The sequence below is a fragment of the Pelodiscus sinensis genome, chromosome 1 (genome assembly GCF_052426305.1).
Source record: "Pelodiscus sinensis isolate ZL-2025 chromosome 1, ASM5242630v1, whole genome shotgun sequence".
Taxonomy (NCBI): domain Eukaryota; kingdom Metazoa; phylum Chordata; order Testudines; family Trionychidae; genus Pelodiscus; species Pelodiscus sinensis.
Genome location: NC_143052.1, coordinates 258005850 through 258031036, shown reverse-complemented (window position 1 = coordinate 258031036; position 25187 = coordinate 258005850). Strand labels below are relative to the sequence as shown.

At 43.0% G+C, this 25187-nt stretch overlaps 1 protein-coding gene across 2 annotated transcripts in view; it reads left to right on the top strand.

The window, feature by feature from the left end:
* The window catches only part of GPC6 (glypican 6), a 1157918-nt gene that overhangs the window by 193767 nt on the left and 938964 nt on the right, over nucleotides 1-25187 (top strand). The window contains exon 1 of one of the 2 annotated variants that reach the window (XM_075918824.2): nucleotides 24516-24788. The exons of the other annotated variant lie outside the window; for it this stretch is intronic. The gene's annotated coding sequence lies outside the window, so the exon portion shown is untranslated. Of the gene's footprint in view, nucleotides 1-24515; nucleotides 24789-25187 lie in introns of those variants that run through there. 2 annotated transcript variants of the gene reach the window in all.

The following is a 25187-nucleotide window of genomic DNA, read 5'->3' as shown; positions in this document are numbered from 1 at the left end:
TTTCTGGGCCATGGGAAAGGGTATGCCAGGGAGGGAAGTGGAAGAAAGACTATGTGATGAAATTCAACCAGCTCCTCAGGAGAATCCAAAATGCCTCACAGTAAGCTGTTTTGTAGTTTTTCAAAGAACTGTGTATTGGGGGTCAACTATAGTATATAGCTTCATTAACACTTTCAAAGGGGAACTCTGAATTTTCAATAGAACCCCATGAGCTTGGAATTGGACATGTTTTTGAGTGTTTAGAATATGTCAGTCTTCATACGGAGGTACCATTACTAACGCACTTCAGCAGCATTTTTTTCCTGTAAGTGTTTTGCAGCTGATGACAGTAACAACAGGATTTGGATTCAATCCTATATTTTGTTAACAGGAAAAAATTAATTCTCCTCTGGTTAAAATAGCATTAATGACACTTGTTTAATTTTGCTGGGGCATTTATCTTTTTATTATGATTGAGGTCATTATTTACAACCCAAGATTTTCCTGTGATCTGAGCTTATTGCAATGTAATCTGTGTGCTTTGTGAAATGATTTGTCAATCAATCAGCCACTTTAATTACTACTTGTCCCTTCTCAGGCTGGTAATGAAGCCATCTTGGCCCCCATAAATTAAAAATAGTACAGTGCTAATGCAATACCAGGCCTAATTAATTATTCATAAATTCTTTATTTATGATTATTCTTGATTCTGATGTAAATGACATTTAAAGTGTGAGCTCTATTTTTGGAAAACTTAATGGCAAAGAAAAAACTGCCATTTAACCTAGGGTGAATTGAATCTTCTAAGCCTAAAGGGAGAAAATAAAAGGAGCCAAGCCACCCACATTCCTTTTCTTTAGTCCTATGGCCCAATACATAGAGAAAAAAGGTTAATAATTTGCCTCCTAGATGTGTCTTCTTTAAAAGTTAATTTGTTTCCCAGACACCTCTTTAAGCATTGGAATTGCTTGTGGCTTTTCTATCATGGAAACCTTTTGCTAAAGAGGTACAGAGTAGAATTCCAAGAGGCAAAAGGCTGGATATTGAAAAGCATAGAGGAGAAATATTCACCAGTATCAAAGATATTACACTTTCTATGGACTGCTGACTTATAGACTAAATTCTTATTAATCTTTGCGTAGGTCATCTGGAAGAGGAGGGTTGATATTGAGTCTTTTTTTCCCCCTTCCTTTTTCTTCCACTTCCTAATAGTGCAGCCATGTAAACTCCCCACTATTTTATTACAAATATATAGATAAGGGACAATTACTGGCACTCCTCCCCAACCCCAGAGTCCCCACCATTCAGAAGAATAAACTAGCATTATGGGTGCTGAAGGGTCAGCCTGGTTGGTGGTCTGGCTGGAGTTCTACAGCATAGAGGCTGTAAGTGCTGCTTACTTTGAAAAACAGTAGTAAGTGTCATTGCAAGGTTTGTCCCTTCAACCGATGTTCCTGAGCTAATCTACTAGTAGAATGGCTTGAGGATGCTCCATTCAGGTGCTCTAATCTTCAGTCTTCTACTACTCCCTCCCAGTGCATAAGCCAGAATCTCACCACATGGCTGTGTCTAGACTGCACCCCTTTTGTGGAAAAGAGATGCAGATTAGACACAGCGCAATTGCAAATAAAGCGGGGATTTAAATCTTCCCTGCTTCATTTGCATGAACATGGCTGCCACTTTTTTCCGGCTTGGGGCTTTGCTGGCAAAAAGCGCCAGTCTAGACGGGGATCTTTCAGAAAATAAAGCCTTTTCCGAAAGATCCCTTATTCCTCTTAAATTCAGGAATAAGGGATCTTTCAGAAAAGGCTTTATTTTCCGAAAGATCCCCGTCTAGACTGGCGCTTTTTGCCGGCAAAGCCCCAAGCCGGAAAAAAGTGGAAGCCATGTTCATGCAAATGAAGCAGGGATAATTTAAATCCCCGCTTTATTTGCAATTGAACTGTCTAATCTGCATCCCTTTTCTGCAAAAGGGGTGCAGTCTAGACACAGCCCATAAGTTTAAAATGGCATCTGAGTCAGTTTCAGCCTGTTACAGTGGTGTACCATACCAGTGCTTCCCTAGTGGCCAGGTTAGTTTCTGTAGAATTGCCTTCTATAGAATGATTCTCAAGTTCCAGGACCATTCAGATAGCACAGGGAGTTTCCTGCAGAAAAGTTGAATTGGTATGGGCAGGGGAGGTTAGGTGGGATGGGGATGGTAGTTTGGGAAGGAAGTTAATATTTTTTCCAGATCTAATTAAAGAAGAATTTTGGAGCAGCGGGGGAAGCAGGAAGAACTGGATCGAATGTAACTTTCAGCATGCTGTGTCACTCCTTTCCTCTTCTAATCTGGCCAAGGAACACAGCATGTCATAAACATAGGGGATGGGGTTCACATTGAGAATTTAGGCGCAATATCAGGACAAAATTCAGGGAGCAGGGGTTAAGGAAGGAACTGAATATGTTTTTCTAGTTAAAATTAAAGAAGAAATTAGGAGGGCAGTATTCTGTGGAAGCTGTGTGCTTGTGCAGCTGCTCAGGAGAGATTCAAATGCCATCCAGATGATTAGCAGAGTGCCCACAACCCTCTGTTGGTGGTGCACATTCAAATGTGCCTTGGTGTGCATAAAATGTATTCTGCACATGGATGGCAATGATTAGAGAGCACATTGCAGGAGGGTTTCACAATGTATGCATACTCCATCCTGTATGGGTGGGTAGGAAGGAGTGTTGGAAGTACAGTTAACTCCATGGGATGGCCTTGGAGCCCCACTGCCCCCATAGTCTAAGGCAGGGCTACTCAACTTCGGAAGCCCTGGGGGCCACAATGTTATTCACAGCACATGCTGAGGGCCACAACTTAAGTGTGGTTGTATTTACATGCAAATATATATGCAAATATATGCACATAGCTTTTTTTACACTGATGGGCATGAATACAAAGATTAAGGCAAGACTACACCACACGCAGGCCCCAAGTCAGTTCTTCTGATATTAATAAAATTCAATATTTACCCAATGAGCAATGACAGTCCAGGAATTTAACTACTAAAATGCATATCAACAGAAGACCATTATATTGACTACTTTTTAGTTTTGGATTCACAGTTTTAACAAATCAAGCAAAAACTGCCAATACAAGTGCCTGGGATCCCCGTCCTGGATTCTCAGCAGGGCTGACGTCACCACACAGGAATCCGTTGCTCCGTGTGGGACGGAGGCAGGGGTGCCTGGCTGTGGCGCCGGACACAAACATGGACAGTGTGAGCCAGTCATCACCTATCAGGCTCTGCCCACAAAGCTAAGCAGCCAGCACTTCCCATGATGCCCCAGCACTCTCTGCACCTCCTCCCTGGGGGCTAGAAACCCCGACACCTTGTACCCCATCTGCTTCAGCCAGCTCATCTACTTGCATCTTTCAATGCTCACCCTGTCTGGGAGATGCCTTTCTGTTGTTGAGCGTGTTCCTAGTGGAGGCCATGTTCAAAGGATCCCACCTATGGGCTGCATGTTGAGTAGCCCTAGTCTAAGGCCTAAAGTAATGGCACTTGCTCTGGTGGACTATGGCCTAGTAGTCAGAGTCAGTATAGCAGACCTTCTCCGCTAGTCATATGTCCTAGTAACCAGAGTCAGTAAGAACCTCCAATGAAGAGGCTTGTGGACCAGGAAGGGAGATCCTGACTAAGGGCCCTGGCAGTGGCAGGATAGACCATAACTTTGGCTCTGCAGGGAATCCCAGTGAAACATGCTGAGCTCACCCGGGTGGCAGGTACTACATGCTCACCTGCCCTGAGTCACTTCCTACCATAGGGTATGTCTACACTACCCCGCTAGTTTGAACTAGCGGGGGTAATGTAGTCATCCGCAGTTGCAAATGAAGCCCGGGATTTGAATTTCCCGGGCTTCATTTGCATGAAGATCAAGATCTCCAGGTTTCTCAGTGTGGGCTGCTCCCAGTTGCTCCATTGGCTGTGGAAGCTTACTCTGGTCCTCAGCTCCTGCAAGGAGGGTATGTAGCTGGTTCTCAGCAAGAACTCCCACCACACATCCTTCCTCTCTGGCATCCCTCCCCAACTGAGCTGAGCTGCATCCTTTTATACTGACCTACCACTTTGAGCATGTTCAGTATTGCTGGAGGGGTGGGACTTCCATCCATGGTGTGGTGATAATCTCTTCTGACCCAATGCGGGGTATGCTCGCCCTGCCACAAGGGGATAGAATGTAACTAGCAGGTCACAGAACCTTATTTCTACCCCCCAAATATCCGTGAAATCTTTTATAATAGTTAGCGGTCAAGATCACAATTTTATATCTGACATAAAAGACTTCACCTCTAGCAACATAGTACATCGGACTGGGATGCTGGGTTTAAGTAGTGACTCAAAAGGACTTCATCTATCATCTGAGGCCAAGTGTACACTGGCAAGTTACTGCACAGTAAATCAGCTTCCAGCACTGTAACGCCTAAGGTGTCCACACTGGCAAGGTACTTAGTGCACACTAACTCTGCAGTTGCTGAGCTCTAGGTAAACTACCTTGACATGAGGCATAGAGTTTACTGCACTCTGGATACAGGGCTGGGGGACCAGTGTGGGCACTTGAATTGTTTGTTGTATTCTGACTGGCCTCCAGAAATGGCCCATAATCCCCCAAGCCCCTCTGCTCTTTGGAATTTATCTGTTTGCCCTGCAGGCATGTGCATATCCTCTTTTAGAGCTCTGTTTCAGACAGCCTGCATGCTGTGCTGATTTGCTCCAGGACACAGAGCAAACCAGTCAGATGGAATGCTTGTACTGTTGACCACAGAGATAGGCATCTGTATATGTGAGAGAAACAGAGAGAAAGAGAGAGAGAGAGAGAGAGAGAGAGAGAGAGAGAGAGAGATTGCAGTGTAAAGAGCTAGGGAGGGAGGCAAGGGGCACCTGAGATGTCAGGGTTTCCCCCCACCCTAGCTCAGGAGTTGTTTCCTGTCACTTTCTGAACTTACAAGACGGCATTCTGACATCCCCCAAAACACATTGTCTGTCCCTCACCTTGCATACACTCACACACATACACATGCTCCCTATCACGCTCTCCTCACTTCTCCTGAACTTCTGTTGAGAAGAAGTTGTCAATGTAGCAGGCTGGCCATGGAGCAATGGACTTGGGAAAACCTCATCTTCTGACACTAACTGCCCCATGCATCATTGCACATCCTTCCCCAAGCTCCTTGTGCCCACTTGCACAGTGGGAGAGCTACACAATGCACTGCTTTCTGTGGCACTGCAAGAGCTGCTAATGTGTATATGCTCCACCATCACATACAGCAGCGGTTTCCCCACAGTGCTCTGTGAGCAACACTGTAACGACCTGCACTTTTAGGGATAGAAATGTAGCCGTGTTTGATCTGAGGAAGTGGGTCTGGCCCACGAAAGCTCATCATCTAATAAACCATCTTGTTAGTCTTTAAAGTGCTATATAGTCCTGTATTTTGTTTCAGCTGCACTTTTAGGGTATGTCTACACTAGCTCATTAATTCGAGCTAGGTAAGCAAATCAGGCAACTGGAGTTGCAAATGAAGCCCGGGATTTAAATATCCTAGGCTTTATTTGCATGTTCCCGTCCGGCCGCCATTTTTAAATCCCCCTTAGTTCGAATGAACTGCCCGTGGCTACACGTGGCAGTTTAAAGTTAATCCGATCTAAGTCCTTCGTTCGGATTAACTGTTACTCCTTGTAGAATGAGTTCGGACTAAGGGGGATTTAAAAATGGCGGCTGGACGGGAACATGCAAATAAAGCCAGGGATATTTAAATCTCAGGCTTCATTTGCCTACCTAGCTCTAATTAACGAGCCATTGTAGACATACCCTTATATCTGTCAGTGTAAACATACCCATAGTCAACATCATGGTCTCTCCCTTTCTTAAAATGTTGATATATGCACATACAGCTTGTCAGAAATGTCCTCATTGCTAATGACTGGATGCTTAATTGTACTCTATTGTCATATCACTAAAATAGTATGTATTAAAATAATTGTCTGCCGTGGCCTCATTAAACACCACGTGAGAAGAAAATTTTTTCAAAATTTAGATGAATGTCTTCTATTATTTGAACAAAGCGACAGTCTACAGCTGGATGATGATGTATTTCTAATTTCACATAAAAATTTCCAAACATTAGTAACTAAACAATTAACGATATTCACTGTAGATTTAGAAAGAATGTCCCAATATGCCATTTCTAGGAGTTCAGATCATTAAAAAACATTGCAGTGGACAGCATTTTACAGCTCATTGGGAAAAGATGCATATAAATGCCAGTTTAAATTATGAATCTGATCAACATCCACTAATGAAATGTGGAATAGTCAAAACATTACCCAATCACTATTTGATGTCTCTCTCTCTTACAATGTTCAGAAATGAAAATATTCTGCTTTTCTTCTACAAAGATCACTTTCTGAAGTTTCTGAGTAATAAAAAAATCAATACAAATAGCAGAGAGCAAAAACTAGAAAAAATGGGTTGCAGATTGTACTCCAGTTCAATTAAAGACATTGTTTTCACAGTTCCCGATGCTTAGATAGGATAGAGGGAAACGTGTAAGCAATATGAGGAAGAATTAAATTTGATAGCCTCTTGGATCTTTGACTTTAGTTTTCCTTTCAGAAAGTACAATTGTTAGTAAAAAATCAATTTGAGTAAACATACAAAAAGTGTGTGTGCACATCCTGTCTAATTAGACAATAACAATTTTTATACAGAATATATGTGATACTGAATGTGTTTTTACACACTTTGTTATTGCAATTTATGCTGAAGAGGTTGTAGTAAAATCAGTGGTTCTGGGTATATGTGGTACCCCATAGTGGAATAATTTTAGTAATGAATACCAATTCACTGCTGAACTATTCTTGAATCTCAAACTCAACTCTGGCTTTGTGCATTGTCTGCGTATCTTTAGTAATGTTTCTTGTTGCCTTCTTCCCCCCTTTTGTATCAGCTGCCAAAGTGAAATACTACCAGTTGATCAGGACCCACAGATGAATGAGCACAGATATAAGAATGGATTTAAGTGGAGGATGACAATTTTTTAGCTTAGTGCTTCTCCCCAGCAATGTGTATTCCTTTTCCTTTTACCAAGCATTTACATGGGTCCAATACAGATGTCACAGGACTCCCATTATATAACCCATGACACAAACCCTATCCCTAGCATTCAGTGCAAAACTTCTTACCTTTTCATCTGTGAAAGGGGGAGAGAGGGTACCCAAAGAAGGGACCATATTTCTAAGAGTTCAACTCTCCCCATTTCTCATAGGCCCCAGCTTCACCTCAAAATCCTAGGTCTCTTCTGCTACTGGAAGCTAGCCCTTTCGGGCTGTGTCCAGACTCAAGGGTTTTTTCGAAAAAAGTAGCATTTTTTCGAAAAAACTTCTCCTGCGTCTAGACTACAGCCGCGTTCTTTCGAAATTAAATTGAAAGAACGTGGCTTTTCTTTCGACAGCGGAAAACCTCATTTCACGAGGAAGAATGCCTTTTTTCGAAAGCGCTCTTTCAAAAAAAGGCATTCTTGAATGCAAACAGGGCTTTTTCGAAAGAGAGCATCCAGACTGCCTGGGTGCTTTCTTTCGAAAAAGCGGCTTGCTTTTTCGAAAGAACTGCTTGCAGTCTAGACGCTCTTTTTCGAAAGAGGCTTTTTCTAAAGTATCTTTCAAAAAAGCCTCTTTCGAAAGAGGCTTGCAGTCTAGATGTAGCCTTGGTGTTTTATCTGTACTGGACACCAGCCACAAGTTGCAATGAGTTATATCCAATCCTATTCCTATTTAACTTGAAACCATGAAGAAGATGGAAAACAAAAACAAAAACCATGAAGCCTCTGTCAACTCGGCCCAAATAGCAGTATAAATTTCTTCCTGACCCAGAAAACCAGCAATTGATCCACAGGATCTTTAAAAAAAACCATGATTGATAGATTACAACTGCAGGGAAGAAGAGTAGGAGCCTCTTGCTTCATTTTAGCTGCCCCCAAAGACTTTGTCCAAGAGTTTTAAAAAGGCTGCAAAGAGAAGGCAGGTGGGTAAAAGCATCAATCCATATTTTCTGTTTAGCCAATAGGGGATTGAGAACCTGAGAAGGAGGGGGTGAACCTTGCATTCCTCTGTCATGCATTTTCCTTTACTCCCTGTTTCCCCTCGGATGCTACCCTCTATCCAGAGTCCAATCCAGTTTTCTACCCATTGAATTGAGTGTGTGGCAATCCAAAAATCACTGAGTATTTCGGGAGATTAATAATTTTGAAGTCCCCATCATGGAAGGCCCTTCAGGTGTTGTCTACATAAGAAAATCGTACTTGCTTAACTAAATATTTAATTTTAAACCAATTAGGTAAAAGTAGGACAACCTCTTTTGTGGGCACTCTTTTATTTCAGTTTTTAAACCAAGCTTATTTTGATTTAACATATGTTGATTTCTGAACAGCTTCTGCTACACTGAAATAAGTGTTCAGACACTATTTATACTAAATTGGTTTAAACTGACAGATGCAAAGACACTGTAGTACTTTTAAAAATATTCAGACTGTGTAGCCATCTTGCCTTGATTCTTCGGAAGAGCCAGACTCTCCTGTTAGTTGCATCTGGAAGTCCTTACTTCTTTTAAAGGTGCTTATATGTAACTCAGAGCAGGGAAGAGCAGAGTTTGGTCTGAATTTAATAGCTGTCTTTAATAGCTGAATTTAATAGCAGACAGAAGTGCAGCTATCAAGGTAGTATCTGGGCTACTTAGAGCTTAATATGTATTCAGTAATATTCTGTGTGCCTAAAAGCAGCTCAGGAAAAGAGGGACCAATAGAATTGTCATTCCCCTGAGCAAGTTGGGTGGGGCCTGTGGCAAAGCCCCAGATGGAAGGTGTGGGGTTGGGGCAGCCTTCCCTCAGTGCTACCCAGACCGCACCACTGTCCCCCACCCCAGTGTTAAGTGCCTCCCAGACCATGCCACTTGGGTCTCTACTGCTGCTACGCAGGTCCTGGGGTAGTTGCCCCCATTATCTCCCTTGTCGACAGGCCTGCCAGGAAAGACATGTCCACAAATGTCTGATTTCTAGAATGTGCATGGATGGCTATGTACAAGACTGCTCACATTTTAACAAGCTGTTATCTGATAATCTGTATGCATCTTAAATTTCTGGAGTACTAAAAAGGAGTCCTGTACAGGAGTACAGGAGCTGCTGAAAAAGCTCCCCGCTGTCGGCAGAGCCATGGCTACACTTTACTTTCACTTTCGACACTGAGCCTGATGGGCACAGCGATATTTAAATCCCGGGCTCATTGGCACTTCCAAAGTGCTTGATTTGCATCCCTCTGGTGGCAGAGGGATGCAGTCTAGACACAGCCTAGGAGTTGTGGGACTATGGAAAAGAGTGTGAGGCATTTTGGGAACATGCAAAATGGCCTTTCAGGTACTGCTTTGTTCTGGGGCTTCCGGTGTCTTTTTGCACCTTTTTTTCTCAAATACCATTTTCTGCTATGAATTCCACCATTTGCAGTGAGAAAGAATGGATCCTGCACTTCTCTTGCATGTTCTGTCAACTGTGGTTAGGACTTCACACATGGCAGCAGAGACCATCTTGAGGTTACTGACAAAGGAAGAAGATTTGGAGGAGCCTGACAGTTACAGAGCAGCTATACGGGGGGAGGAGGAGAGACTGACATTTCAGGACTAGGGAAATCAGTACTGAGTGGTGGGATCACATCATCATGCAGGTGTGGGATGAAGACCAGTGGCTACAAAACTTTAGGATGCATAAAGCAACTGTCCTGGAGCTGTGTGCTGAGCGGACCCCTGAACTGCAGTGCAAGGACACCAGAATGAAAGGTGAGAGGCATGTGACAGTTGCTGTGTTGAAGCTGACAATTCCCAATTGCTAGCGGTCAGTTGCAAATCAGTTTGGAGAAATACTGTGGCAAGTACACAGGTCAACAAATCACATTCTGTTATGAAGTACCATGATTCTGCGAAATGTGCAATGCATAGTGGCTGGCTTTGTGGACATATGATATCCCAGCTGTGAAAGAGGACAATACGTGGCACACGCATTTCAATTTTAGCACCAGCTTACCTTGCTCCCAATTATATCAACAGGAAGGGATACTTCTTGATGGAGCTGCACGCTCTTGTGGGTCACTGTAGGTGTTTCACAAATATCAACTTCATGTGTTCTGGAGAGGTGCATAACACATGCATTTTCAGAAACGCTGGCCTATGCAGGAAACTGCAGGTGAGAACTTTCTTTCCAGACCACAAGATAACAGCGGGGTATGCGGAAATGCCAGCTGTGATCTGTGAAGACCCATCTTACCTCTTGCAGCCCTGGCTCATGAAATTGTATTGGGGGCAACTGAACAGCAGTAATGAACGTTTTAACAAGAGGCTGAGCAAGTGTTGCATGGTGGTCACATGTACCTTTGGGAGATTGAAGGCAAGAGGGTGTTGTCTCTATGGCAGGCGAGACCTCACTGAGGACAATACTTCCCTGGTTATTGTGGCTTATTGCACTTTGCATAAATTGTGCAATAGCCATGTAGCTTGCATCTCGCCTCCTGTTTCCTGGTTCTTGGAAAGCAGTTGCTCAGACTGGCTATGTCCATCTGCCATGGAGAACAGTCCCTGGCTACACACAAGGGATGGGGCAGGTGGCTGGTCACCTGGTTGCAGGGCAGCAAAGTTCAAACCACTGACCAGAGCAGCTGTTTGGGAATTGAGGTCCACTTCCTGGAGATAAAACATCTCGAAGTGACTATCCTGCATGTGTCGACAACACAGGAAGGAGAAATGACAAAACTCCCTCATGGAGCTGGAATTTTTTGATGACAAAAATGGACATTTTTCTGAAGGAGCTGACAGCGGGGTCCCTGGGCAAGGTGTGTGTGTGTGGGGGGGAGAGGGACAGTTCTGTGCTACGAGAAAGGGCAGCATCTCAGGTGAAAGTGTTGGAACTGTGGCAGTCAGCCCTCAGTACTGCCTGTACCATGCCACACCCCCAAGCCCTTAATGCCACCTGGAGCAAGCTGCATGGTGCTCCAGAGGCTTTTTAAAGGGCCTGGGCTCTAGGTGCCACCACTGCCTCAGTAGCAGCAGCAGTGGCCAGAAGCTCTGGCCCTTTTGAATCACCAGGCTCCTGGTCAGTTTTCCCCTCTTCCTCCTGTCCCCTGTCAGCAGTCCAGGTTTTTTTGTGACAAATGTCGCTTTGTAGTGTGAACACGCACACAGTTTTGTCACTAAAAGGCACTTTTCCTCAACAAACCATGCCAGTGTAGACAAGGCTTAAGAATAAACAGCTAGGAACCTATTTTGTAATTTCACTTCTCAACTACTACCCAGATTACCAAAAACCCATCTCTACAGCATTACCGCAGCTTATGCTCCAGGGGATGATTTAAGTGGAATAGTGAAGTATTGCTGTGCTAATTGTAAGTTATTTAGTTGTTGATATTTTCACAGGTCAAGCAAAAGAAAAGAGGAGAAGCAATACAGCTTTATTTAAATGAGGAGGTGGATCCTTCTTTGTAAGTCAGTCAAAGCAATAATCCTTTTATTTTACACTGCAATTTGAGGGCAAGCTTTGTGAATAACTGTGGAGGCCATTAGGAGCTGTCATAAAGAATTTATTTGCCTTTAAATGGAAAGCAGAAGTATTCTAGCAGGAGCAGAGCTACTTCAACATGGATAATTCTTTTTTTTTGTAGATTTTTAAACCTATGTTTATTGTTTCCGAGCATGTCTCCCTAGACTGCTCTAACACTAGTACTGATGATGTTGCCTTTGCTGCTCTTGTCAGGAATAAAATTTATGGAAGAAGTGTGGCCCAGGAGAGACAATCTTGTCTTGTTTTAGGGACTATACTAATAGCCCACAGTGAGGGTCAATTGAAACTTACAGAAAACACGGTAAAAAAAACCCACACATCTATAAAGGCTAAACACTGTGGAAACTTTTTTTCTGCTTGCAAGAGAAACATAATACTTTATAAATAAGTGCAGCATCAGAACAGAGGCCCATGTTGCAGTTGTCATGACTTGCAATCCAAAGTTGGTCTGCTCACTCATCTGAAAAGGACAGTGTTATTGAAATAGTACTGTTTTATATTGAATCAAAATTATGTAAACAAACTTTTTAGCTAAATGAATTGTTTATTGTCATTCATTTAGAAAACTCTTCATAGAACTAAATTTATCTTAAAAATAGGTTTCTCTTTGTCTACCCTAGTGCTGTGTAATTAAAACACGCATTCTGAATACTGTTTGTGTAATCTGCTCTGATCCAAATTGAAGAATACTACTCCAAGTGCACCATTTATTTGGATACAGTTGAACAACCAAATATTTTTGGTATTAAATATTTTTGTCCCTTTTTAAATGGAAAATGTTGATAGTCTAGTTCCACAAGACACAGGCTTGGCTTCCTTTTATAAACATATTAGCATTTCTCTAAGCCCTCTGACCATTGATTTTCCTCATTTTAATTAATAGATTTCCTACACTGTAGACACCCTCAGCTGCTGGATTTTAAACAATTTATTGGAGCTATTAGCAGAGGTTTTCCTATGCTAGAATTGATAGTTCAGGGTAAAAGACACTGCCTTGTACAGTAATAATGCTAATTCAGTGAAGGTGCTGAAGTCATAGTTTTGACTTTACTGTGATGTACAAAACTCTAACTCAACCCTTTAGGGATCTAATCTCTCTAGAGTACAAGTTTTTACCTCTGGGCTTGCTAGGGTTGCAGACTGTCTAATCATACAGTCCCAAGCATCCTTGCTCTGCCTTTTCTCTGAGACCCCACCCCCACTCATTCCATTCCCCTTTCCTCCTTCTTCCACACCACTCACTTTCACTGGAATGTGCAAGAGTTTTGTGTGTAGTCTCTGGGCTGGGACAAAGGGGTTCAGAATATTGGAGAGGGCTCTTGTCTGACCCTGGGGCAGGGGATTGGGTTCAGGAGGGAGTGCAAGGTGCAGGCTCTGGGAGGGAGTGTGGCTGCAGGAGGGGAGTGGGGCAGAGGATTGGGGTGTGGGAGGAGGTGAATAGCTTACTGCATCTGAAGGGAACAGCTTACTGCTTCTGCACCTTTGTTGGCATAGATTGACAGACTATTTTTGTGCCTACTTGGACAATGGGGTGCAGGAGAAAGTTAGAGGTAAGGCAAGGAATTTCCTACCCAAGAGTGGTATCCTTGCAATAACTGTCCTTCTTCACCCCGTTCCATTACACAAACCACAGTGTGAAGTAGGTAGCCAATGAAGAAAGACAGAGTTGTCTTACGTTTCCTCACTCCTTCGTGTAAGTGCACAGCAGCAGAACTAACAACCAAACTGTGGTGTTTTAGATGCTGCTTGTAATTATTAGAACTGGGAGCACTGGCTGTTGAGAGTCTGGAAGCACAGGAAACAGGAAGGAACGGGGAGGAGATGAGCCAGAACTGAGTGAGAGCTACAGAGGGGAGCAGCAGCAGCTTTTTAAAGAGGATTGACTTTTGGTAAATAAAGGCCTGTTGAAGTTGGTTAGTATCTTGCTTGAATGATACAACACAAACCCTGAGAAAACAGCACAAGGACACATTCCCAGATTTTTTTAATTGCCAGATTTTTAACAGGATTGATGACTCTTGTATGTCCTCTGGGCATACAGATGTCACTTTTTGTATGTACATCATAGGTTTGTACAGCATTCAGTGGTAAAAGCACTAGTTAGAAAGGTGAACAGAGTCTACATTTCAGGCATATTACCATCATAACACCTCTGGCATACACAGTGCACATTTTTAATATTCACTGACAATGTAGTTTGAAGCAGATAGAAGGTTTTAAACTTGCCTATCGGAGAATGCACAAGGTACGGCTGAAGCTTAACTTCTTGAGGCTACTAGGCCAGTAAACGATACTCTCCCTCTTTCCCCTATTTTTCTTCATGATTCAAGCCATGCTGGGTTGTTTTGAGGATATATTGAGGCTGTGAGCATTTTGCTTCATCTGAGAGCATTCCTAGACCATGATACAGTGGCAGAATAATTGGGTAAAAATGAAGAGGTGCAATACTGAAAGAGTGGATAAGTAAAAGTGGCATTAGTAGTCTCCACATTCGGTATTGTCACTGATTTGATCTTTTGAATTTACTGGCTTTACAGGTAAAATGTTATCTCCTGATTGCCAGCCTCACAAAGTCAGCCAGGGCTGGGATGTTCAAGCAGAACTCTTTCAACCTTAGCAGTAAGGCTATGTCTATACTGCAAGCCTCTTGCAGAAGAACAAATGCAAATAGAGCACTCATTTGCATATGCAGCACTCTCATTTGCATTTCCTCGTCCTTTCCCTTTTGTGCAAGAGGTTTTTGCACAAAAAAGCGCTGTTTAGACAGTGCCTTTTTGCGCAAAAAACTCCTTTTGCGCAAAAATCATTCTTCCTCATTAGGCTTGGAGTATAGACATAGCCTAAGAGAAGTTCTGCTTTGTGTGTTCAACTCTGCTATCTTTTCATTATGTTCTCTGACTCCTGTGCAAACTGACTTAAAGTCTACAGGTGTTACTGACGGACATAATTGGAAGATGCTGGAGCCACACAGGTGAACCTGAGGGCATAGTATTGCCTGTAGGCCATGTCATATTTGACACACAGTCTTTTAGGTGAGAGATTAAACAGAGGCCTTGATCACATGTTAGTAAAAATGCTTTATATTAGAGGGAACAGAGATTTTCCTACTTAATCTGAAGTATTAGGTGTGTTATCAGTATTTGCAGATCAGCAGCTAAGCAAACTGTTTTATTCTAATTCTGGTTAGAGCAACTACATTCTAGCTTTTTTCTGCAACTGGCAAATTACTTACGCTTTTGGTAAATGTTTTTTTTTTCACCCCACTCTCCACCATCTTCAAGGAAGAGCACCCCTCTATGTATGTCAGTTATTTATTAAGCAACCTAAGCATTCCAGGCAATGAGTTGCAAACCCTTGAATCCACTACACTAAAGATAGGATCAGCTGCCTGTGCTGAGTGGCATGGTAAAATCCAAGAGGAAGGGTAGTATTGGAGTACAAATCCCTGTCAAGATAAACTGCAAAAATACTTCTAATATAGCTGTCTGCCTGCCTATCTGTGTGTCTGTTCCATTCAAGCTATTTATCTTTCTTACCAATAGTTTATACAGAACTTTGGTACTTCGAGAAGGCTTAGGATGAAAGGCTTTACATAAACATAACATCTTTATTCTTTGCCATTATTACCTTGTTTCTTTTTAAATTAAGGGAATGAAATGATTTTTTTCAAATGTGAAGGTATTTAAACAGCTCCTCCATTGCAACAATTGAGATATTAATATCCCCACCCTGCCATTCACTCATCTTTCTTGTAGGTGGGTCTGAAGTTATCTGTTTTATATGGCTGCAGCTCCTATTGACTTGAAATGAAACCTTCCACATCTTACAAAGTAAAATATGGCCCATGGGTGGGGACATTGAAACCCGGGGAAGCTCAGTCTTCCCTTACGCAGAGACTCTCTGCCCACTCTCTGTCCCATGGTCCTATCTTTGCTCCCTCTGTCCCCTAAAGACAGTAAGGGCTGAGTTCCAGAAGGTGGCCAGCCCAGGCATCAAGTGGGCTGGGGTGGCTTTAGCCACCCCTGTGACTGAGGAGGACCAACCAGAGCTCCTCTGGCTTGGAGGGGAGAAAGAAGTGGTACTTGGAGCTCAAGCAAGTGTGGGAGCAGACCTTGGTCAGCAGGGTATGGTCGGGGCAACCCTCCCTTAGGCGGGGTTCACTTGCTGCCCATGGTTTGGTCCATGATAAATCTATCCAGATTAGTGGCTGTCTCGAGTCAGTTTCTTTAGTCACTTTCAGGTCAAATCCACTTTGAAATGTGTGTATTTTTTTCTTATTGTTTTGTTTAAATGCGCTATGGGCATTGATGGATTGGATGGTTAGAATTTGTATACAGGTTGGACCTCCCTGGGCTGGCTCCCTCAAGGCCTGACCCCATTCTGAATAAGAGAATTTGCCAGACCAAGGGAGGTCCCCTGCCACCAGCCTTCTGTGACACTGCCCCTCCCTCTGGCTGTCTCTGCTCCAGCCCCACTGCCCCAAGCTGCAAGGCTTGGGCTTTGGCATGCCAACGCCAACCTGCTGGGACTCTTTGGGGACGGAGCTCCAAAGGCACCACAGGCTCACTTCTGCCCTGACCCAGCTGGCACTCCCTAGCTGCCCCGCTGCTGCCCCACCTAGAAGGGGCTTTCCAGGGATAGGTTTCATCCATCCCAATGGTGGGGCTTCCTGTTGCTGGACTCCCAACTGTCTTGCACTCCTGGTGGCTGGGTCTCTCTAGTCCAACAACATCCCTGGTCCTGCAACACCATGGATGTTTCCAGACCAAAGAGTCCCAGATTTATGAGTTTCTACTTGTATTTCCAATACTACTTTTCATTGGACTATTTTCTGATTACACATCCATTGCATCATCACAATAGTAAACAGCTTTCTTAGATGTGTTACATATCTTTGTAGAAGTGGTAATTTGTATCCTCTAGTCATATATTGAAAAGATTTCTTGCTCAGAACTATATATTTTGTTTGAAAGCTTCAGAGGGATAGCCAAGTTAGTCTGTAATAGGAAAAACTTAAAAAAACAACAGAGTCCAGTAGCACTTTAAAAACTAACAAAACATGTAGATGGTATCATGAGCTTTCGTGGGCACACCCATGAAAGCTCACGATACCATCTACATGTTTTGTTAGTCTGTAAAGTGTTACTAGATTATTTGTTGTTTTTTATATTTTGTTTGAGTCAGACTGATCTCATATGTGATCCACTTTCTTTGGCTTGTTTCCTTCTGTTCAAAAATTATCCTTTTATTTCTTTGCGTAAGTCCAGAAGTATTAGAAATAATGGCCAATGCCTAAATTCTAGTTAGCCTTCCATCTAAACTCCCTGATATAGAAGTTGATAGCCTATGTTTGATTAGTGTGTATCCTTCTGTGACCTTTGAGTCTTTAATTAAACTCAGTCCGAAACTTTGATATAATTGTTTTTTTTCTGGTTTTTTTTTTTTGGTCTTTTCAATGGCCATATCATCTATCTTTACTGGTCTGGTTGCAGAGATGCAATCAACTCACTTTCACAAGAGACTGATGCAAGTTATTACTGAAACAGAAGACAGAAGATTGAGAAAGTACTTGAGAAAGATGTCATTTGTAATTTTCTCTGAGGTGCAGAAGAAATAAAAGGTCAGATTCTGATGACTCTCATCCCAGCTTTACACAGATGCAACTCCATTGGAGCTGCTTCCTGATTTACATGCATATAAATGAATGCCTCATTCATTCAAGGCCCTCTTCAAGAGAGGGGAAGGACTAAAATATCTAAATACTGTTTCAAAGAAAGATGAGTTTAGTGCTTGAAGAAATTTTCTTGAATGACCTAAACACTTGGAAAGAAAATTTCTGTGAAAATGGGTGCGAGAGTGATTTGCTCCCTGTAACTGAAATGGATTCACAGCTCCTATACTAGAGCATGTGATCCCAAATGAGCCCAAATTAAGAGGTGAGGTAGGTTCTCAATGAATTCTGACTCGGGCAACATACATCCACACATCAAACATGGTTTTAACTTTAAAGGCACTACAGATTCAATCCTGAATATCCTTTATAGCCTGTTCCAACTCTAGCATCTGCAATTCAAGAACAATATGGAAATATTGGAGAGGAGGACTTAAAAAATGATCTACTGACTGAAAAAATAAGCATTACATTATCTAAAGAGCTCAACCTATTTAGCTTATCGAAGAGAAGATGCAGAGATGAGTTGATTACTATGTATGTGTGCTTGCACAGAAATAGGTTTCTGATAATCAATCTGTAGTCATAATTTGATGACAAAGGTTTAACAAGATCCAATGGCCAGCAGCTGAATTTGGGCAACTTTGAGGTAAGAGTCAGATTCCCAGTAGGGATGAATAATCATTGGAATAGCTTTCAGAGGAGGTGGTGGACTCCCCATTGCTTGGCGTCTTTAAAACAAGATTAGACATTTCTAAAAGATGTGCTTTAATTCAGATTCTTCGAGAAACTCTATGGCCTGCATATGTGGGATGGTCAAAGTGGTCCCTTCTGGCTACAGAATCTATGAATCTTCCTGTTCATCCTCTTACTTTCTGGACCACAGAAAGTACAGGTCTGCATTTACATCAATATGCTCGTAACATTTTAACATGTTAAAACTGTGACTAAAATTAAATGTCAGACTCCATTTAGAGATAGGATACTAGCCAGGATAGAAGAGTGTTGTGTGATACAGAGAATCTGCTTTCTAGATCCCTGACTGGTGTGCCTTGTTCACATGTGCAGGCTTCTAGTTTGCCTGCTAGGATCCTCTCCCTGCTATTTTAGAGGCATCTGGCATTCATGGAATCACTCTCTCTCTCTCCTGATCTGTGCCTCCAGTCACACACACACTTACTTAGTCCTAAAGTTTGAAATGCTTTGCCTTATCGAATCATTACACTCAAAATAGTGGTATATGAGTAAAATGTAAGTGTCTGAGTATATGAAAGCAGCGAAGTTGCAAGGGACTTATGACCTTGCAGTTCCACATTTGAAAGAGTATATTTTGCTGGGACCTGTGTTCCTATGACAGTGATTAAAATGTGGCCATAAATCCAACAAATGTATTCTTGGTGTAATTCCCCTGACTTTAATTGAGTCACACAAGGGATGAATCTGGACACTTGCAGCAGTACCTTGTGATTTTAATACTTGTATGCATTCAGTTTGGGGCACATATTTAATCTAGAGAATCAGTTTGATGGCTGTCTCACAAAGATCATTCATGTCTTGTCATAATTTATTGCTTGGTATATTACTTAGTTAAGAGACTGGTACATCATTTACTTTAAAAGCTTAACATTCTATAACTCTCTAACTTCATTTTCTTCCAGAGAATGTGATGTTTAATCAACTTCTCATAGGGGTTTTTTTTAATTGATCCTTCGTACTGAATAAGTAAAAATAAAGTGGCAGTTTTTCTAGGACCTACACAAAAATCAATATCCTTCATGTCCCCGAAGATGAGGAATTAGTTTCATTACATACCATGGAGATTTTTCATTCCCATGGTGATTGCCAGAACTTGTTTTAGTAGACCATAATGTGGTCACCAGTTTGTTGGGAGTGGACCCAGTTGCTGGGTCCTATGTGATCCAAATCAACTTACTCTAGGTAAAGTCATTGTTTATAGCTTTGGATCTATACGGTGTGCTGCCTGGCTCTGTCCTTTTGTCTGATGCCCTACCTTAGAACATGGGGTGCTGCTACCCTATGCCCTAAAACTTATATTTAAGACTGTGTGAGCCCCTCTCCCAGTTGCTTACACTGTTGCCTAAGCTGTCCACACTCTGGGATTCTAATTTAACCCTTTTGGAAACAATGTGGTAGGAAACCAAAAAACATAGGTTTGGTAAAGCTGTGGTGTAAGCACAGTGATTTTTATTCTTTCAGCATTTAAATTGCTGGGTTTTTTTTAAATGACAGAGTACTGAGACATAATCTTTCCCATTCTCAGCTCATCCCTTCTGTCAATCAGCAGTTTGGGCTAGTCAGAGTCCTTCCTGCTTTCTGTCTCCTATAAATCCTTCAGTTGTGTGTGCCTGGACACGGTCCCCCTCCACCCGTCCAATGTGCATGGAGCAGAGCCCTGTTCTAAAGTGCCATTTGTCCTCTATGCCAGTTGCTCAACTTAGGTGTAATAAAGGAGGTTTCTGGGGTCACTACTGAGACTGTATTCAGGGTGTATTGCTTAGAGGACTAGGGTCCTCCACTATAAGGCACACCCAACCAGTCACAAAGAGCACTTCCATTTACCACACTGGCTAGCAAGAAGTCATATAAGCAGTTCCCTTCAAATCTCCAGTTCTCCTGTGATACCACCTGCATCACTCCTCACCAAATCAAAACAGCTTCTTCAGACCAAATCAAAACATGTTATTCTGATCCCAAGGACCAGCCACATTCCCAGGTCAATTTATAACACAGATCTTACCCATAAAAGTCTGCTGTTAGCCAATTCTTAGAAAGAAAGAAAGAAAGAAAGAAAGAAAGAAAGAAAGAAAGAAAGAAAGAAAGAAAGAAAGAAAGAAAGAAAGAAAGAAAGAAAGAAAGAAAGAAAGAAAGAAAGAAAAGCTAGACTACAAGAGTTTTTCCGGGATGCCAAAGGTATCCCGGAAATACTCTTCTGCATCCAGGGACTCATTCCACGAGGAATAAGGGGGCTTCTAAAAGTCCTTAGTTCGGATTAACTTCTGACTGCCACGTGTAGCTGCAGGCAATCAGTTTGAACTAAGGGGATGTAAAAATGGCACCCACCCGGGAACATGCAAATGAAGCCCGGGATATTTAAATCCCGGACTTCATTTGCAAGTTCGAATGCCTACATTAGCCACCCTAATTCGAACTTTGTTAGTCCTTTCAAACTGGGCAAAGATTCTCCAGAGGTGACAAGCTGGATTGAAGACAAATGGAGGGACCCCCTGGCCCTCTATATGCCCTTGGCCACTGGAGGGACTCTCATTGTTCCCACTGTGTAAAAGTATGTCCCAAGATGGAGTTTGTCACATGAGAAAGTCACTTGTCCATGCATAACTCAGTCTTTTTCAGGAAGATGCCATAACCTACATTCCAGACTGGAGGTTCGCAGGAAAGTCCAGTCAGTATAGTTGGGTGCCTCCCACGCTTCATTGTTTATAGAATGTTCCTTGATGGGCCAATGAATGTAAATAATCATTCCCAGACATGCTGATTAGCTACTCTGTGGGTGTTATTCCAGAGGCTAGAATTTTTAAATCCACACACAGGGCTAATGTTCACATCTTCAAGTGAAAAATCAATACATGCATAGTATCAACAATACATAAATAGTATCAACAGAATTAGCTATAGTTATCATAGATTACTTCCTTGGCACACTTTGTACAAATTGTGGTGCAAATGTATACCAGTGGTTGTAGCAGTGATCTGTATGTTCATATTCCATTCCAATAATAACACCACACAGCAGTTTGGGCTAGTCAGAATCTCTCCTGCTCTCACTCTTCTATAGGTCCTTCAGTTGTGTGTGCCTGGCTATGCTCCCTGCCTAATTTGCATGGAGTAGAGCCCCAGGATGATCTCTCTCCTCTGTGCCACATGCTCAGCTTGGGAGGCATCCAATCATCCTTGCTCTCTACCTCCATCCTGCATGCAGGCCCCAGTGAATGAAGCCCATTGTTTCATGGGGTTGGGTTGGTAACTGGTGACTCTTGGTTACAGTCTGGGAGAGACAAGTATCATTCTTGTGTAGGCTAACTAGCTGTAGTGCAGTACAAGAAGTTGCCTTTGGGCTTGCCCAGGTTTGTGCAGTGTCCAATATTTTCACACACAGCACAAGAAAGTGTTCATAATTTGAGTTAGACAAATCCCACCTTGTCAGAATAGTGATAGAAATGTAGCCGTGTTAGTCTGGGGTAGCTGAAGCAAAATGCAGGACAATGTAGCACTTTAAAGACTAACAAGATGGTTTATTAGATGATGAGCTTTCGTGGGTCTGGCCCACGAAAGCTCATCATCTAATAAACCATCTTGTTAGTCTTTAAAGTGCTACATTGTCCTGCATTTTGCTTCACCTTGTCAGAGTACTTGCATGGCTGCAGTGTCAATTTAGCATAACTATCAGTCAATCAGGTGATAGCACCTGCAAATTGGGAGCTAAACTGCTCCCTTCTAGTATAATCTTGGAGTGAAGTTGACAAATTCTGTTTCAGTTTTTATTTTAGTCTAATTTTGTACAGCATCTACAGGAAATTGCCATGAGGACAAAGCTATTACCTTTATGAATCAGATCATCAGCCCATCTAATTCAGGATACAGCCATTGGGAAAACACTGCTGTGCTTTGTGTTTTTAAAGAGAGACAAAACTGCCCCCAGCAAAGATGATAGTCTATTGTTTATAAAGTTTCAGGCTTTTCCAGTACACTGATATTCAATGTGTGAACACAGTTCATTTTGTATGCCAGATTTAATTGGCATTTTAGACCTTGGACTTCTCAGTGAATGAACAGCCCCTGCCATTCTGACAGCTCATTTGATAGCAGTGATTGTTAACTCTCGTGGCAACCTGAGTGCGGTTTGAATGGTGAGATGCATTTTGTGCTGTATATCCTGCTGATTTCCTCAGTCCCCATTAAACATAACAAGCCACCTTTCTGAAGGTTGCATTGATTCTTGACCACAGAGCTTGGCTCTGTATGAAGCTAGCCTCTTCTCCAGAAAGGTCATACTGCCTCAGAAATCAGTTTAAAGAAAATATATACTTTTCTGCAGGCAAGAGTTGAGGTGTCACATTCCAGGATGCAATCCAGAGCAGCAGACCTGCTGCTGTCATTCGCAAACAACCTGACAATTTGTGGGTCAGACTTTGAATGCCTGTATAGCTCTAGCCAGCCAGAATGCTCTAGGCACACACTAGTTTCCACCAGTCTTGGTTAACAATTGCAGGAAAACTCCAAAATATTCCCTGTCCTGAATTTCCCCCCAAATGTATGTTCTGCACTGTGCAGGCCTTTCCTAGAACTGATCTGGTATTAGTGATCCATTGTGCTTATAAGGGGTCAGTAGTTTGCTTTTTTATTTGGAATTATTCAAACAGTTCAGTTTAAGCACAACAGTGGATGAATTTTGATTAAAGAATAAAACATATTCAGCTAAAAAGAGAGAGATTTTAAATCAGTACAACTATAAAGTTTTAAAGTCAGAAATGGTTACCCGAAAAATAAAGAGAAAATCCTTGCTAGGAACTAAAATGTAACAAACTAGACTTGATTCAAGGTAAAATCCAAATCATGTGTCCCTCGTGCACACTGACCAAATTGCCATGTCAGGCTCCCTTCCAAAGTCAAAAGGCTGGTTCTGTTGTCTTTGTAGGTGGAAGAGAGAGGGAGTGAAAGAGAGATTACTCCTGTGGTGGTTTTGCTTCTCCTTGTTACAGTCCAGTCACCCTTTGAAATGCATTATATTGAGGATTACCCCCATGCAGACAAAATTCCTTCCTGGTGTGAGGATGGATACATGGAATCTCATGGTGAAAGAGGTTCCATGTTGTTGCTGGTTAAAATGTAAATTGGTATGTCCCCGTGTCCCTTTTTTTGTCAAAGAATGCCCACTTGACATGTGGTCACCAATCAACTTTGACTACACCTGGCTAGAGGCATTACCTTGTCCTTTGTCTTTTAGAAACAGGTTTACTCTCTGCCCAGACTTATCTGCAAACATATTTCATTGAAGAAACCAGATTTCATGGGGGTCAGTGTTCCCTCTAAAATTTTCCATCCATGAGCAGAGTGAGTTTTGTCTTGTGTGCCAGTGAGGTCACATGAACTTGTTTGGATGTGTGCCACTGTGGCACCTGCCAGTGGTGTTGCCCTCCAAGAGACTCTCCCAAGTAGCACACCCCACCTCTTGGGAAGAAGGTGAAATAGGACAGGGACTGCCACTGCTCCTCATGGGGCTGGCTGTGAGTCCCCACCTGGGGCAGAGGGAAGCTGCTGCCAGCACCCAGGGTTTGCAGGAGTGGGGTGCTAGGGCTGGGACAATGGCATGTGGGGAGAAAGGGGTTACAGAGGGCTGGGGGCAGAAGGCTCTGAGGGGAAAAAGAGAAGTGCAGGGGGCCCCAGCCCCAGAAGCAGTTGCACCACAGCCCAAGTCAAGCTTTGGGCAGCCACCATGCAGCCAGCCCAAGGACTAGACAGGAAGCCACTTTGTGACCCTGATCACAGCTCCAGCCCTGGGAAAGGGCTGGAGCTAGCCCCAGCCACTGAAGCAACCACCCCTCCACATGGCCCCAGCAGCCAGAACGGGCCTGGCCCCCTGCCATACAGTCCTAGCACCCCAAGCAGGCCTCCACCATTCGGCCCCATCAGAGCCTGCCCCCTGAGCAGGCCCCCCAAGCCAGCCCCAACCTTCTGAGCAGGCTCCCAACCCACCCTACCCGCTCCATGCAGCAGGTCCTGACCCCGGCTGCTGGAGCAGGCTCGGCTCCCTTCACTATGTGGCCTCTGCCAGCCCACCCCAGCAACCTCACCACTATGCTGCTGCAGCTGTCTGCCATGACACTCACCTTCCACCAGGAAGGTGAGTGCTGCTACGCCACTCTGCAAAGTAGGTGGGCAGGTGAAGAATTTTTTGTGCACGGCCACACAGGTGTGCTCCTTAGTGGGAATTGTGATGGGGGTGACCAGATTTCACAGTCCAAGAGGCATTTTTCACAGCTGTGAAATTGTAGGGCCCTGCTCCTTGTCAATGATAGTCAATGGGAGCTGGGGACCAAGTTCCCCAAGAGCCTAAATCTTTAGAGTTGGCATACTTGCTTCACCTTTTGAGGATTGCTTTGTTTTTAATTTTAAAAATAAACAAACCAGCCCCACTTGTGTGAGGATGGAGAATGCTTTCTGTGTGCCAGAAGAAGGCTTCACTGCATTGGTGGCTTAGCTTACTTTGTTTCCCCCTGGGACACAGTGCTAGCTGTAGCATTCTGATCACTGATGTTGCTGTAGTATAGAGAACACTGCAGGCTTAAGTTGGAATCAATCAGCCTCTTAGTTGTGGGGGTTACTGACACCTGGTGGCAAATGTGAACATAATGAGATAATTGGCTCAGTAATGGGGAGGCTATGTAATTGGGAGGAACAGGACGGGAAAGGGGAGCTCAGACGATGACTTGACTGGAGATGAGAAAGCTGTGCTATGGTTGTCTGTGTTTGGAAACTAGTTTAAAGGTAAATGTAATTTAAAAAATGGATTCCTGTGTGTTTGTGAATAGAAGACCATGAAAACAGCTGAGGTAATGCTGCCCATTGTGTAGCTGATGAAGCACCCTGTGAACTGTGTTCATTGTTGAGAGCAAAAACTGGGTTTCCTCCATCTTGCTCCATTCTCTGAGCTTTTTAGATGTCTTGTGCAGCTCTAAGGTGCTTCATGTGCAATTTATATCAAGACTGAGGCAGCAGTTCAAATTTTTGGTGGGTTATACTATTGACAATTGAATAGGAGGCTGGAATTCCTAGCTATTTTAGTTATGTCATAATGTGGTATGCTCAGAAAGGTTAATGTGCAGTGATCTTGGACTTCCAGAACATGGAGTCAGGTTTAAAAAGACTACTTAATTTTACCCTCTG